At 44.5% G+C, this 16,019-nt stretch overlaps 1 protein-coding gene across 1 annotated transcript in view; it reads left to right on the top strand.

Annotated features, from left to right (window-relative positions):
* The window catches only part of LOC145346972 (uncharacterized), a 464,774-nt gene that overhangs the window by 342,592 nt on the left and 106,163 nt on the right, over positions 1–16,019 (top strand). The window lies entirely within an intron of this gene.

Genomic DNA, 16,019 nt, shown 5'->3' on the forward strand with positions numbered 1-16,019 from the left:
GTGGCAAATAAAACTGGCTACACGATTTTTCTTGAAGCTGGTATCCTGTAATTATCTGATCAAGGACAGAAAATCCTTGCTGTCCAATGGCAGTGGCGTGGTCGTACGGTGATTAGGACTGCTGCTTCATAGCACTAGTGATCTTGGTTCAATTCCAGCCTTGGGTGACTGTCTGTGTGGAGTTTGCACGTTCTCCCCAGGCACTCCAGTTTGCACACTCTCCCCTCCGGGTGCTCCGATTTCCTCCCACACTCCAAATATGTGCAGGTTAGATGGATTGGCCGTGCTAAATTGCCACTTAGTGTCCAAAGGTGTATGGATTAGCAAGGTAAATATGTGGGATGTTGGGGAGAGGGTCTGGGTTGGATGCTCTGTCGGAGAGTCAGTGCAACCACAATGGAGCTGAATGATCTTCTTTTGTACTATTGGTACTCTAGGAATTGGATTTAAATTAATAATGGTCCAAATTTTGCATTGGCAAGGCATTTATGTGCTTTGCTGTTCGATGGACATTTAGCATTTTTCCTTTTTTATTTTCTTGCATGGAAGTTTTGGAAAGTACAAGCTCATGAAGCCAAAATCAACAGAATTATTAATGCTCAGCCATATTTCCAGTAACTGTGTATACAGTGCTGTTATGTGATATTATTGGCAGAGAAATTTACTTAATCTCTAGGTATGGGGCCTGGATGTTCCTTGCTTTGTCCAGCTACTTGTGCATCTATTTTACAACTCAACACTGACAATTTCTGAAACAACGATAAGTAGTATTTGTTTAGTCTTTTTCCTCTTTCTTTATATAGCCTCCACATATTTGCCTTTTTTGGCTTATTCTTGTGATGTGGGCATCACTAGCAAAGTCAGTATTATTTCTATCTCCAGTTACCTTGGGAAAGTACTGGTGAGAATTCCACCTGAACAGTCCATTGCAGGACTGGTTGAGAATTCCAGGAATTTGACCCAGCATCAATGATCTAAGGCAACTTATTTCCAAGTGGGGATGATTGTCCAGGTGGTCCCATGTACCTGTTGTCTTTGTAGGTAGTGGAAGTTGCAAGTTTTGGAGGTTGATGGTGTGGATGGTGCCCCGGATAACTGACTGAAGACCTTCTAAGTCTAAGAGAGCCATTTTACATTGTATGAGACTGGAGCTGGATTAATACTGAGATTTTCTTTCATTCCCTCCTGGTGGAAAAAGACCTAGCCTGACCCAGATGGTGCATCATGTCCGATTAGACCTTATTGCTGGAATTTTGCCAACCCGCCCGCCATGGGAATCAGAGCAGGTGAGGGGTGGACTGTGGAAAGATCTGTTGACCTTGGGTGGGATTTTATGGTTTCGAGACCAGCAAGACATAAAATCCCACCCAATAGTTTAGGGAATCGCAGACCCAAACACACATCTTTCCAATTTGTGGTACATGTGTTCAAAATCCACTGTGCAGTTTCAAATTGACCTCAACATCTCTCTCCCTGTTACTACATTATCAGACTGTTTATCTGTACTGGATAAGCAGAAAATTTCCCCAACAAAGTATTTGGAAACGATTGTGTTCAGTGCTCACCACAAGCTGTTAATCCCTAGCCACTGATTCCATAGCACCGAGAAATCAGATAGGGAATTCAGAATATACTTTTTGGTTCAAAGAGTGATGAGAATGTGGAACTCATTCCCACATGGAGTGATTGAGGCAAATAGTATAGATCCCTTTAAGGGGAAACTAGATAACTAAATGTGGGAGAAAGATTAGAGGATTATACTTGTTGAGTTAGAGAAGGAAGGATGGTAAAAGATTCGAGGGCAGCATATTGATATAGGCTAGTTGGGCTGAGTGGCCTGTTCCTTTGCTGCATATTCTATGTATTCGTTGTGTAAAAGCTGCCTTTTTCACCAGGTATTCTGCCTTATATCCCCTTATGTGTCTCAGTGTCAAATTTTGTTTGCTAATGCTTCATGAAGTGTCTTGGGACCTTATACTACGTTAAAGGTGCTATATAAATGAAAATTGTTGTTGGTTTATTAACAAATAATTTTGAAAAGCACTCGCTGTACTTTGATGCCACCATTTAGCTTACAGTCTGGATAAGCAGGCTCCAACTTCTAAGTTTTTATTTCCCATTACCCATTGTTTCCTAGACAACATGATGCATTGAATTAGACTGACTTGTCAGTATATGTGTGTGTGTGTATGTTTGCGCATGTGTGTACATGCGCTTGTGTGTTTGCGCATGTGTGCACATGTGTAAGTGTGTGTTTACGCATATGTGCATGTGTGTAAGTGTATGTGTGTGTGTTTGCGCATGTGTGCACGTGTATGCGTGTGTGTGTGTTTGTGTATGTGTGTGTGTATAGATGCGTGTGTGTGTGTCTACTATACAATACTATACAAGAATTAGGATATCTGAGACAGACCTTGATTAAGAATAGGGTATCAGATTTAAACCTGGAGGGAAGGAGAGGAAATTAAAACTTTGCCAGTTAACAAGGGATTGTAGTGAGATCGGGATAAACGCCTGTGGAGAGGAAACATCAGAGGCAGGCCGGAGGGGGTAGTGAACAGAACAACACTCTTGAGGGTGGCAAAGATTGCTTCTTTTGATCTTTTTCCGTTCAAATGGTAGAAACATTAATACCTGAAAAGAACAAGGAACGTGTGAACAGCGAAGCAAGTATGAAAACAGCCGAGATGTGTGAGAAACGGGTCAGGTATGGAATTGAGAAAGGTTTGAAAGAAGGGCATAGTTAAACTCTGGAGTCAATGTGTTAATCAAAATATTGCTTCTCACCTCAAAATATTGATTCTCGTAATCCATCAGAGTTTACTCCACAAACTAATACAACCCACAGCAGCGACTGGAAATGGTTAATTAGCTTCCTGCCTGGATAAAGGGAAAGGCCGAAATCTTTCACTCCACAATCTTGTCAACACTGATTGGAATTCTCCAGCGTGGAAACATTTGATGAAAATTGTCACGTTTTACTGGTTCCTGCAAGACTCTTCCAAGATCTCATTGCTTTTTGTGGGACCTTGTCATCACAAATTAACTTCCCCATTTGCTTGCAAAGCATCTGTAGTGGCACTTCAAAAGTAAAATCATTGGCTCTGGCACACCCTGGAACAACCTGAGGCAATGATTATAAACGCAGTGCCTTCCCTTCTTTCTCGATTATAATTCTCCTTAACGTGGCTATATTTCTTCATAATTAAATCCTTTGACGTTAGGGATTAGCCTTGTGGGTAGTCCTTTTTTGTACTGCTTCTAGAACTTAGATAAAGTTACCTTCAGTGGTCAGAATTGAATATAGTGCTTTTTAGTAAAGCATATAGCACTTAAGCTCATTCTATTTGATTTGATTTGATTTACTATTTGATCTGATTTATTATTGTCATATGTATTGGGATACAGTGAAAAGTATTGTTTCTTGTGTATTATACAGACAAAACATACCATTCATAGAGTACTTAAGGGAGAAGGAAAGGAGAGGGTACAGAATGTAGTGTTACAGTCATTGCTAGGGTGTAGAGAAAGAAGAACTTAATGTAAGGTAGGTCCATTCAAAAGTCTGATGGCAGCAGGGAAGAAGCTGTTCTTGAGTCAGTTGGTACATACATGATCTCCGACTTTCATATCTTTTTCCCAACGGAAGAAGGTGGAAGAGAGTATGTCTGGGTTGCTTGGGGTCCTTGATTATGCTAGTTGCTTTTCTGAGGCAGCAGGAAGTGTAGCTGAGTCTATGGATGGGTTTATGTGATAAACTGGACTACGTTCACAATCCTTTGCAGTTTTTTTGCGGTCTTGGTCAGCGCAGGAGCCATACTAAGCTGTGATACACCTGGAAAGGACGCTTTCTATGATGCATCTGTAAAAGTTGGCAAGAGTTGTAGCTAACGTGCCAAATTTTTTTCGCCTCCTGAGAAAGTAGAGGTATTGGTGGGCTTTCTTAACTGTAGCGTTGGCATGGAGGGACCAGGAAAGGTTGTTGGTGATTTGGACATGAAGCTCTCGACCATTTCCACTTCATCACCATTGATGTAGGAGCATGTCTTCCACTATGCTTCCTGATATCTCCTTCATTTTACTGATATTGAGGGAAAGATTATTGCTTCTGTATGCTTTGTTAAATATCGCTTTGCAATTGATGTGGCAAATGATGAACTCACACCCATTCCCAGCTAATCTGACACCATTCATTAATGGATTCCCCGTTTTTCTTCCAATATGCAACTGTCTCATTTGTCTAGATTAAATCTTGCATATTTCAGTTTAGACCACTAACCGCTGTTTCACTCTGGATGCAGCCTGACCTGTTGGGTGCTTGCAGCATTTTCTGTTGGTGTTTCCAGATGTTGGTGACCAGAAGCTTCTGTCGAAATAGTCACTTCCACTAGCTGCTGTCATTTATATTTACAGCATGCGCTGTATTTTGCCCTTATTTCACTGTGATTCCATCCATTTATAGAGGGTTGATTACCCAGGACCTTTAGCTCCTGGCAGGGGGACTAGTTAGGCTAAATGCAGGGGTTTATGGGGATAGGACCTGGGTGGGATTGTGGTCAGTGCAGATTCGATGGGCCAAGTGACCTCCTCCTGCACTGCAGTGATACTGTGACTTTATGATTCTATGAATCATGGTGACCTCTTGGGTGTTAGGCAAAAAATGGGATTCTTGTTGGGAGTCAAACCTGTTGCAAGTCTCCCTGCCCTCCGTGCCTGTCCTGATCAAATTCCTGGCCACAGCAAGTGGGAACCTGATGACTAATCATAATTGGTCATTTAAATGTTATTTTTGGGCTGGAATCCCAATTCCAGGGAATTTTCACAGTAACTTCATTGCAGTGTTAATGTTAGCCTACTTATGACTAATAAATAAATAAGCTTTTTAAAACTTTACCACACCCTCCTGCGATGCTCATGCCCCCTCCAGTGGGATGTTCAGATATTGGTAGACATGGACCTGGAGTTTGGACTCAGAAAGGGGGTCGACTTTGTGCCCAGGTGCCTCTCTGCTACTGCCGAGCAGCAGAGGGAGGGTCCCCCAGGGGCCTGGGGAGGGAGGGGTGGGGAGGGGCGGTGGTTGATGGGCTGAGGCTGATGGAAGAGGATTGACCTCGGGACTGTAACCTATGATGGGGGTCTTGTGGTTGGATGGCCCATTGTAAAGGTAGCTGCATTCTACCGGACAGGCACTGCCAACGTTTACGGGGAAGAACTCTAGTTTTCCCTCTTGCGGAAGCACTTATAGCAAAACTGAAGAATCGCAGCCCATAATGTTCAGTGAACTTGGCAATCTGGCTTTGATGTGAGCACTGTATCCCTCTGTTAATCTGATCATCTTGAATTACATTTCTGAGTCCAGGTTGTTCATGTAGGGAAGGTCAAATAGAGTCCCAATGCATTTCACCCATCCCAAACCACTTCCCCAACAAGCAACTAAGGCTTAATTTCTAATCCAATTTCCCAACTAACTCCAATTTTATTTAGGATATCCATTGCAATAAGCCTATGTGGGATGCTTTAATTAAAGGTATTCCAGAAGTCCACCTATACTATGTTCCAAGGCTTTCATTGTCTGTTTAGGGTGTCACTTCATTCCTGCCTTCTCATTGTGCTTGAAGCAAAGTTCAACCCATCTCCTATTTTGATGTTCTTTGTCAGGAAATCAAAGCCCTTGAGTTCCTCCAATCTGTAGTTCTTTCGACAATCGGCAGTGTATGAAAACCCAATCTTGCCATTGTCAAATCTTATCTCCCCTCCTGTTCTTTTCAACCACAGTCGTTTCATTGTAATGGGCAGAAACTTCTCAATGAAAAAGCAGGAGAAAAAAGCAGCAGCACGTAGACGCTGAAGGAAATCAGGTACACGAGTGCCTGGCAAATTTATTTCTTCACAAATTTAATGTGAACTCAAGGAAAGAAAAGCAACATTGCCAAAAGCTTCAAATTGTCTATTTCTTGTACCTATCATTGTTCAGTGAGATGATTTGGGTCTGTTATTCGAACGAAAGGCCCAATCATCGTAAGAATGTCATTAGTTTAAAGAATTTGCTGCTCGAAAAATTGTTGGCCAACTGTGCTGCTAAAGCCACTATGTTATTAATCAGTTCTCTTTTAGATTCTTAATCATGTTAGTTGGAATTAGTTCCAGGGATATACTTGTATTTGCAAAATCCAGGTCTAAGTCAGAACGGTGATCACTCTGTTAACATAGAATCATAGAATCCCAATAGTGCAGAAAGAACACTCCCACCCAGGCCCTATCCCCGTAACCCCACATATTTACCCCGCTAATCCCTCGAACTTACGCATCCTGGGACACTAAGGGGCAGTTTAGCATGGCCAATGCACCTAACTCGCACATCTTTGGACTGTGGGAGGAAACCAGAGCACCTGGAGGAAACCCACACAGACACGGGAAGAATGTGCAAACTCCACACAGACAGTGATGCAAGCCGGAAATCAAACCCAGTCACTGGAGGTGTGAGGCATCAGTGCTAACCATTTCCTCCCTGTGCCATAATTTCAAATTGTTCTGATTTTTCAAGAGAACTGCAGCGTTCATCCAAAGGACTCAGTTCCAGTATCGCATGAGCATTAGTCTTTGCTGTGTTAAACCTGTGAAAAGGGATTTATCTAAAGGAAGTTGTGGTTTTGATTGGAACATCTCAGATATATTTGTTAAGGGTTGTACATTGTTGTTGTTTTGTAGCTGATAAAAGTTGTTAATTTTGTGTCCATACATGTGAACTATATTCTTAAATAAACTTTGTTCGATAAAAGCTCCCTACTGGGTCATTTGAGCCATACCTGAAGTGAAGCATATCATGCTTAAATTAGCCAAATTCAAGATGCAAAACTTATGATCCATGCAGGCTCCACAAAATATTGTGGAATTTCTGACCTGAATCATAACAAACTCTAAGATATATTAGGAAGTTAGCTGAGACCACAACTTTTTGATTCTGGCATTAGTGTGAAGATACGGTGTTTCACTCCAGGTGTGATTCTATTGACCCACTAGGATGCTTTTAACGAAAGAATTTTTATTTAACTATACAGTTTAACCATGACAAAAATAATTCTTACCAGCTGAAATACTTATAACATGAGGAGATATAAATTTTAACAGAAAATGCTAGAAGAATTAAAAATGCTTCTAATTCTTAGGTAATTATATATGGATACTCACCCTGATCCCCCAAGGATCTCCCCCCTCAAGTACTCTCTTGACTCCCTAACTACCATCTCTGAATCCCAGATTGGGCCCCAATCCCTGACTACCCCATTACCATGTTTCCCCCCCTCCCCCACCCATGACTACACCCATGCCCCATTATCCTCCAGACCATCCTACCGACCACACAACCCCCTTCCACAGACCACCCAACCCACCCCCAGCAACCAGCTGATTTTCCCTTTTTGACCACAATTCCCACCCCACTTCAACGATCACTTCCCCACAAGCCAACTGATATTAAACCACCCCCCTCTCCCCACCAACCAACCTCCCTCGCAACTCTCCTGATCCAATTACACGCTTTCTCCCTGGTCTCTCAGAGTAGCTGGGCCTTCCAACCTATCAGCTTTTTAAAAAAAAAAATTTGTCGGACATGGGCGTCACTGGCTGGCCAGCATTTATTGGCCATCTCTAATTGCCCTTGGAGGACACATTGCTATGGCTCTGGAATCACATGTAGGCCACACCAGGTTAGGACGACAGATTTCCTTCGCTGAAGGACATTAGGGAACCAGATGGGTTTTTCCTGACAATCAACAATGGTCATCTGTAGATTCTTAATTCCAGATTTTTTTTTATTGAATTCAAATTCCACCACCTGCCCTGGTGGGATTCGAACCTGGGTCCCCAGAACATTAGCTGAACTTCTGGATTAATAGTCTAGTGATAATACCACCATGCCGTCACCTTCCCTAAGTGCTGGAAAAGAGACTGTGTGATTTCCTCGTCTCTGGTGCACTCAACTGAAGGGCTTTGGAAGGTACTAGATTGCTGCTTTCTCGCCTTGCCAGAGTCAGAAGGTCAGGCGAGAGAGGTAGAACGGCACTGCAGTGAAAGTAAGTAGGTGCAAAGTGGCAGTCTGTTTGTGATTGCCGCTCCATGGAAATCCTGGACCTTCATGTTAATAATGGAGTGCAGACTGTCGAATGGAATGCTAATGATTGGCACACTCCTCATTTATCTCAATCAGTTCAGTGTAAATCAGGACAGTGCTTCAAGGAGGCAATGACTTCCTGGTCAAGCATTGTGTTTACTAATCAATTTTCCTGTTTGGGAAAACTTAAATTTTGTCTTGAAATCAACTATTCAGGTGATTTAGTTGGTAAATGCACCATCTAATGTGGAATTAATATAACCTAATGGGGTGGCACAGTGTTAGCACTGCTGCCTCACACTGCCAGGGACCCTAATTCAATTCTGGTCTTGGGTCACTGTCTGTGTGGAGTTTGCAATTTCTCCCCATGTCTGTGCAGGTTTCCTCCGGGTTCACTCCAGGTTCCTTCCACAGTCCAAAGATGTGCGGGTTAGGTTGATTGGCCATTCTCAATTGACCCTAGTATGTGGACGAGTAGCAGGTTTAAATGTATGGGGTTACGGGAATAGGGCCTGGGTGGGATTGTGGTTGGTTCAGACTCGATGGGCTGAATGGCCTCCTTCTGCACTGTTGAGATTCTATGATCCTGTAAACTAATGCAAACAGCTCATAATGAGCCCACAATTGATCCTTTGAACATAAAGTTCCCCGCAATAATGTTGTTAGCAAAGGCACAACCCCTGCCCCATTCACACCTCCCAGGTTGAGGGGCTGTCTCTGTGCCTATGTGCCCACCATCTCTCCTCCATACTCGACCCTCAATCCCTCAGTGCTCTGCAACTTTGTCCCAAACTGCACCCCCCGCATTCATCCTGCTAATTCTCCTGACACTATTCAATTTAATTCCATTCAACCTTATTGTCACTGTATAGTGCACAAATACAAATACAACGAAAAGTGAGCTTGCAGGCTCCCAAGATACAAAGAAAAAGTAAATGCAAGTTTGTCATTATAAAATCGTGCCAACAGTCATTAAGTGCGTACATGCATATTGCACAATACCCATCGCCTTGGAATATGTTAAAGGACGGAGTTCAGTTGGGTAACAGCTCTGGGGAAGAAGCAGTTCCTGAACTTGGCCGTATGGGGTCAAATGCATCTGTAGCGCCTCCCAGATGGCAGGAGGACAGTCTGTGGCTGGGATGGGTTGGATCTCTGGTGATGCTGAGAGATCTCCGCTGATAGTGTTTGTGATAAATGTCCTGGACGGCTGGTAGCTGGATGCTGATGGTGTGTATTAGGCAGCTTTGACTACCCGCTGCTGTGCTTTCTGATCAGAAACTGCCCAACCACACCGTAATGCTGTTCGACAAGATGCACACGATTGTGCACATTTGAGAGTAGCTGGGGGGCTCTCTTTAGCCTCCTCAGGGGCAATTTAGCACGGCCAATCAACCTAACCTGCACATCTTTTGTGTGTCGGAGGGAACCGGACCACCCAAAGGAAACTTGCATAAATACAAGAATGTGCAGACTCTGCACAGACAGTGACCCAAGCCAGGAATCGAACCCGGATCCCTAGGGTTGTGAGGCAGCAGTGCTAACCATTGTGCCACTGTGCTGCCCCCAATTTTGTTGCCAATTTTCTGCCTACTGGTGTATATAGCTTGTATTCATGGACATTGAAGTAACTGGCATGCTGTAGTCAGCATGATGCAAGGTCAGAAAATTTTAACAGAAATCAAGGGCAGTAGCAGCTAGAAGAACAAAATAAATCAGAAGGCCTGAGATAAGAGAGAAAGAAGAAATGAGTACAATCATAGAATCCCTACAGTGCAGAAAGAGACCATTCGGCTCATCAAGCCTGCACCGACAATGATCCCATCCAGGCCCTATCCCTCTAAGCTCATTTATTTACCCTGCTAATTCCCTGACACTAATGGACAATTTTAGCGTGGCCAATCCATCTAACCCACACATCTTTGGACAGTGGGAGAAAACCGCAACACCTGGAGGAAGCCCAGGCAGACATGGGGAGAAAGTGCAAACTCCGCACAGACAGTGACCCAAACGGAATCAATTCCGAGTCCCTGACACTGTGAGGCAACAGTGCTGTAACCACTCTGCCGCCCTTAAATACAAGTAGACCACAGCGGAAATGATGAAATGGAAGAGTGAGAGCCGATGCAGGGAGCTAAGAAGGAAATAAAGGAGCAAAAGGGGAATGGCTGAAGGCTGGCTGGGAATAAAAAAAGAGTTGGATTGGACTGACTGGAAATTGCTAAATTATGGAGAGTTATTATAACATAATATCATTGCTGAAAGTATTTCAGGAGGCATTTTTCAGTTATGCGTGGTTCATATAAAGGAAGTGTTGATCTCTCTTCTATTTGATAGCTGGGAAATTCAAGATAGTTTGCTTAACAAACACAAGGTGGGGCCAATTTTACTGTCTGCTATGCAAAAGGAAGAAGGAACATGTATTTATATATTTATAGAGTACAGCTTACAATCTTCATGTGCCCCAATATGCTTGACAGGTAATGAAGTACTTTTGAATTGTAGCCACTGTTATAATGTCAGAAATATGACAATCAATTTGCGCACAGCAAGGTTCCACTAGCAGCTGTTAAATACAGACCAGATCATTTATTTTGGTGACGTTGATCGAAAATATCAGCTAGACATCAAGGAGAATCCCTCTGCTCCATTGAAATGGTGCCATGGGATACTTTACATCTGCCTGAGAGAGAAGAAAGCCCTCTGTTTAACATCTTATCAGAAAGACGGCACTCCTGACAGTGCTGCACTCCAGCAGTATTATGCTGAGTTTTGGTTTTGATTTGATTTATTGTTGTCACATGTATTAGTATACAGTGACATGTATTATTTCTTGCGCTATACAGACAAAGCATACCATTCATAGACTACATAGGGGAGAAGGAAAGGATGTAGAATGTAATGTTACAGTCATAGTGAGGGTGTAGAGAAAGATCGGTTTAATATAAGATAAGTCCATTCAAAAGTCTGATGGCAGCAGAGAGGAAGCTGTTCTTGAGTGCTGGAGCATCAGCCGTGATATTGGACAAAGCTTTATAAGATTGATTCTAAGTGTCCAGCTAGCGTGAAAATTAGGAGATTTCCTGATCCATTTTTTGGGTGGGTTTTCATGCCCAATCCTATGTACTTAATCATTGACAAAATGGTCTAGACTATTTCTAGCTGTCGTAGGCAGTGGGTTGGACTTAATTCGTCAGCCAGCCAGCAGAGGGAGCTAACGTGCATGTGCAGACCTCTGATTCTGCACGTGTGTAATTGTAACTGATGAGGTCTGATAAACAGAGCTGTCAGGCCACTGCACTGCAGGCAGCCTCAACCAGCTGCCCACCCCCAATCACCAGGCCCACAGTCGATCCCGAGTCCCATAACACGTGGTCATCTAGCCCCCGCCGCCCAGACCGATCAGGCTACCCTCCTCTGCCTGATCCAAGCGCAACTGCAGAGTGGCAGCAGGCACCACCCCCCCCGCCCAAATCCAGTTGCAGAGTTTACAGCGGGCCATCACCACCCCCCCCCACCCCCCCCACCCCCCCCGCCCCGATCCAATCCAGTTGCAGAGTGTGCAGCAAGCCCCTCTGATCCAGAGTGAACAAGAGGCCCCTCCTCCCCCTGATTGGGTAACCCCTTCATGCACCGGCCCTCCATAGACCCTGCCCCTGGCACTGTCTGGTGGGCAGTGCCGAGGTGCCTGCTGGGCATTGCCCAGGTGCCAGGCTGGCAATGCCTAGGTGCCCAGGTGGCACTGCCCAATGTACAGCCCCCTTGCCCTTGGCCAACCCGGGGAGGGGGGGAACCTCAATGTCCTCCAGTTCCATCAGCGAGGCCAACAGGACCGTTCCCCGCTATTTTCCTCGCTAGAGAGAACCTCTCCGGGTGAGGCCATAAAGGCAAGTGAGTCCGGATGATTGAGCGTTGAGCTAGCTAATCACATGGAAATGAACATTTAAATATATTTGAATAAATTATTCAGCTCTTGCCCATATCCGGAGTGAGGCTGTCCGCGCTGGAAATCCGGCTCTCATAAAATTGCAAGAGCCGAGAAATCGGCTGTGATCCTCATTGTTCGGCACTCACGTGACTTCACTGGTTCACTCCACCCTTCGATGGGCAGGGTGAGCCAATAAAATTCCACCCATTGTGTTCAAGATTTTGGAGTGAGATTTGAACTCACAACTTTTTGACTTGGTGGTGAGATTCCTCCCACAGTGCGCTGTCTAACAAGTGAGTTGCTTCCTATGTTTTTAGGCCCCAGGCCTTTGAACCATGCTCCTTGATTCTGGAAACTCACAGGTCATTAATCTGCCAGTTTTCCACAACCTTAGGGCCTTCACCTACTTCCCCCAGACTTTGTTAGCTCTTCAAATCAAGACTCTGAGAAGCACATCTCAACAACATCTATCTAGGCCCCTTCTTATTGTCAAACCCACACAGGGCGGGATTTTATGGCCTTGCTGGTCCCAAAACTATAAAATCCTGCCTGAGATCAATGGACCTTTCCACGGTCAGTCCCTTGCCTGCTCCGAATCCATGGTGGGAGGAATGGTAAAATTCCAGCCATAGTGTTTATCAGTCAATATGATTGGTACTACTTGGGTAGAATTTTAAGGATGGTGAGTGATTGGCCCTTACCTGCCCAAGAGTTGGTGCCTAATGCACAGCTGTTGACTCTTGAACTCCCACTCGTTCGAACGCTGATTGACAGTGGGCGAGACTTTCTATGGCCTTGGAAGGCTAGTCAACAGCTTTTCAAGCCGGCCAGGCACAGAGCTGCAGTGGCCAGAAGCAGTTACATTGCCGAGAGTCGTGTAGACTGAAGACAATGTCCATTCCTTGGGCCTCCAGAGTTTACATTCCATTGTGAACAAATGACACGTCTTTTGATACACTGCAGTTACAAACAATGTTACATACTCTTCATATTATAACCCAATCCCGCAGACACTAAAACCATTCAGAACAAATGGGCGATATGGTAGCACAGTGGTTAGCACTGCTGCTTCACAGCGCCAGTGACCTGTGTTCAATTCCCAGCTTGGATCACTGTCTGTGTGAAATTTGCACATTCTCCCCATGTCTGCATGGGTTCCTGTGGGTGCTCCAGTTTTGTCCCACAGTCCAAAGACATGCTGATTAGATGCATGGACCTGAACAGGTGCTGGACTGTGGTGACTAGGGGAATTTCACAGTAACTTCACTGCAGCGTTAATGTAAACCTTACTTATGACTAATATATAAATTTTTAATTTAACAAATGTTAATAAAACTTTCTACTATAATTTTTTGGTTACAAGTAAGGCAATTAACATTGCAATGAAGTTACCGTGAAATTTCCCTAGTCACCACACTCTGGTGCCTGTTTGGGTCAATACAGCTAACCAGCATTTCTTTCAGACTGCGGAAGGAAACAGGAGCACCCGGAGCAAACCCACACAGACACAAGGAAGAACATACAAACTCCACACAAACAGTGGCCCAAGCCGGGAATCGAACCCTAGTCCCTGATGTTGTGAGGCAGCAGTGCTAACCGCTGTGTCAACGTGCAGCCCATAATGTCAAAAAGAAAGAAAAGTTTCCCTCTAAGACAAACATTCTGCCCTACAACTGGGGTTAATCAATTTAATCAATGTTTAGGTTTTATTTAAGGGCAGTGTTATCCTAAGTAAACTACCTTTTAGTCATTCCTTCAAAGCTGATGAAGAAGTGCCCACAATACATCCAAAACAATATGCACCACTTAAAGTGTTGTTGAAGTTGTTACAAGATCAATTCTGAAGCACCCTAGCCCTGAATTTTGAATTTCCCAGCCATTGGAACTTGTTTCCAAACTTATCAAGGTCACTGAGAAGAGTGCACTGTGCACAGAGCTTTTTCAGTGAAACTGACAAGCTGTGAATACTTTGATCAGTTATGTTGAAGAGCTCAAGCTCTTCATTGAGAGGGAACTGATCAAAGCTCTTCTCTCAGCGAGTGCAGCTGCTACTTGACAGGTAGCCGTCGGTTGTTTGGAAGCCACTTTGCCTGTCTAGCCCTTCACACACCTTCAGGCACACTTCCCTGCTGCCAGATTTCACTGCAATGTTTGAGCACCTTTCAGCTCTGCTGACTGTCAACAGCAGAGGCCCAACCGTCCCAAGGAGGTCAGGATCACCAACAAAGGTTCGACATGCAGGAAATCAGCTTTCTCAATCCATCCGAGCATCAGGGCTTCATGGAGCTCAGGCTCTTGCAGCAGGTTGTTGTTGATTTCTGCTGCCAATCAGCCTGACCCGCATGTCTATTGAATGGGAGGACACCGGGGCACCAGGGGGAAACCCATGCAGACACGGGGAGAAGGTGCCAACTCCACACAGACCGTGCCTGAGGCCAGAATTGAACTTGGGTCCCTGGCGCCGTGAGCCAGCAATGCTAATCACTTGTACCAACGTGATGTCCGACCGTTCAGAGAATCAGGTTCCAGACCCAAAGCTGTTTAGCCAAGGGTGGCACAGTTGTACAGTGGTTAGCACTGCTATCTTACAGCCCCAGAGACCTGAGTTCAATTCCTGGCTTGGCTCATTGTCTGTGTGGGGTTTGCACGTTCTCCCTGTGTCTGTGCAGGTTTCCTCCGGGTGCTCCGGTTTCCTACCACAGCTCAAAAGATGTCTTGGTTAGGTGGATTGACCATGCTACATTCTCCCTCAGTGTACGCGAACAGACTTTGGAGTGTGGTGACTCGGGGATTATTCACAGTAACCTCATTGCAACGTACTTGTGGCAATAATAAATAAGCTTTAAAAAAACTTTTAACGTTCCCTTCCATGTGTCCGGAAGGAGCAATGTTCGAGGATGGGGTTGGGGGGTGTTGTGGATCGTTGTAATGTAAATACTTGCTTTAGTGTGTGATTCTCAGGGCTGCCAATGACATGACAAGTTGAGCTGCCGTAGATCAATGGGCTTTCATTTGCCCGTGGGTACATCAAATCCACAGGGAAGCATTTTGCTGTGAGCGGCCAGTCAGTCTGATTTAGTGGTCACTTAACAACTACTAAAAACATCGTTTCTCACATTGTGGAAATGCAGCAGTGACAGAGGGACGAGGAAAGCACAAAAGGATCTGGAGACGGGCAAAGGGGATACATCAAATGAAGGGCTACATTTGAAAAATTAGTGCCTCAACTCTTCACATGAAACAATTCATTATATTCTTGTTGTAAGACATGTAAACACTGGTGTAAAGCACCTTTACTGAAAAGCCAGTAGTCTTTCAGTCAGCACAGTAAGTAAGGACTGCTAAAATATGGACAGGAAATATTTATATTTTAAGATTTGCTGGTATCATGTGGTTATCAATCCTGATCTACCACAGTTTAAAATAAAGAACTGAAGTTTGCTGCTTTTCGAAGACTAGCACTTTATTTTCTTTTATCTCCTTACTTTCCACAATGACGATATGATCTCTCTCTCTCTCTCTCTCGAGTTCACCGACTGAAAGAATGATTCGTTTATCATTTCTCTTAAGCTTGTGTTCCCATGGTAACTCTGTGCACATAAGCTTCCTGGTCTGGAGGCACACTGGGAGCCTGTGTCTGCTCAAACAAAATGACCATTCAGCGAGAGGTGTGCAGGTGCTGAGGAGACATACCGTCTGGGATAGACTGGTTGCTTTCGCAGGCACCAATGCACCTCCCCCCCCCCGCCACCCCTTGAAAGGAGAGAAAAAGGGACTCTTCCAAAAGTAAATGCTGCTGGCATCTTTTATTTGAGTTTATTTCACATGTCCTTGGCACAAGAATGTTCACCCCGAAGGAGAAAGCAAAAGCTCCCGACGCTATCGCCACTTGAGAGTCATCTGTACTTGTTTTAACACTTGAGTAGTCAGTAGCTAAGCAGCTGCTGAGACTATTGGCCTTTGTCCTCGCCCAGATTAGCA

The sequence above is a fragment of the Carcharhinus amblyrhynchos genome, chromosome 1 (genome assembly GCF_965287045.1).
Source record: "Carcharhinus amblyrhynchos chromosome 1, sCarAmb.v2.hapA, whole genome shotgun sequence".
Taxonomy (NCBI): Eukaryota; Metazoa; Chordata; class Chondrichthyes; order Carcharhiniformes; family Carcharhinidae; genus Carcharhinus; species Carcharhinus amblyrhynchos.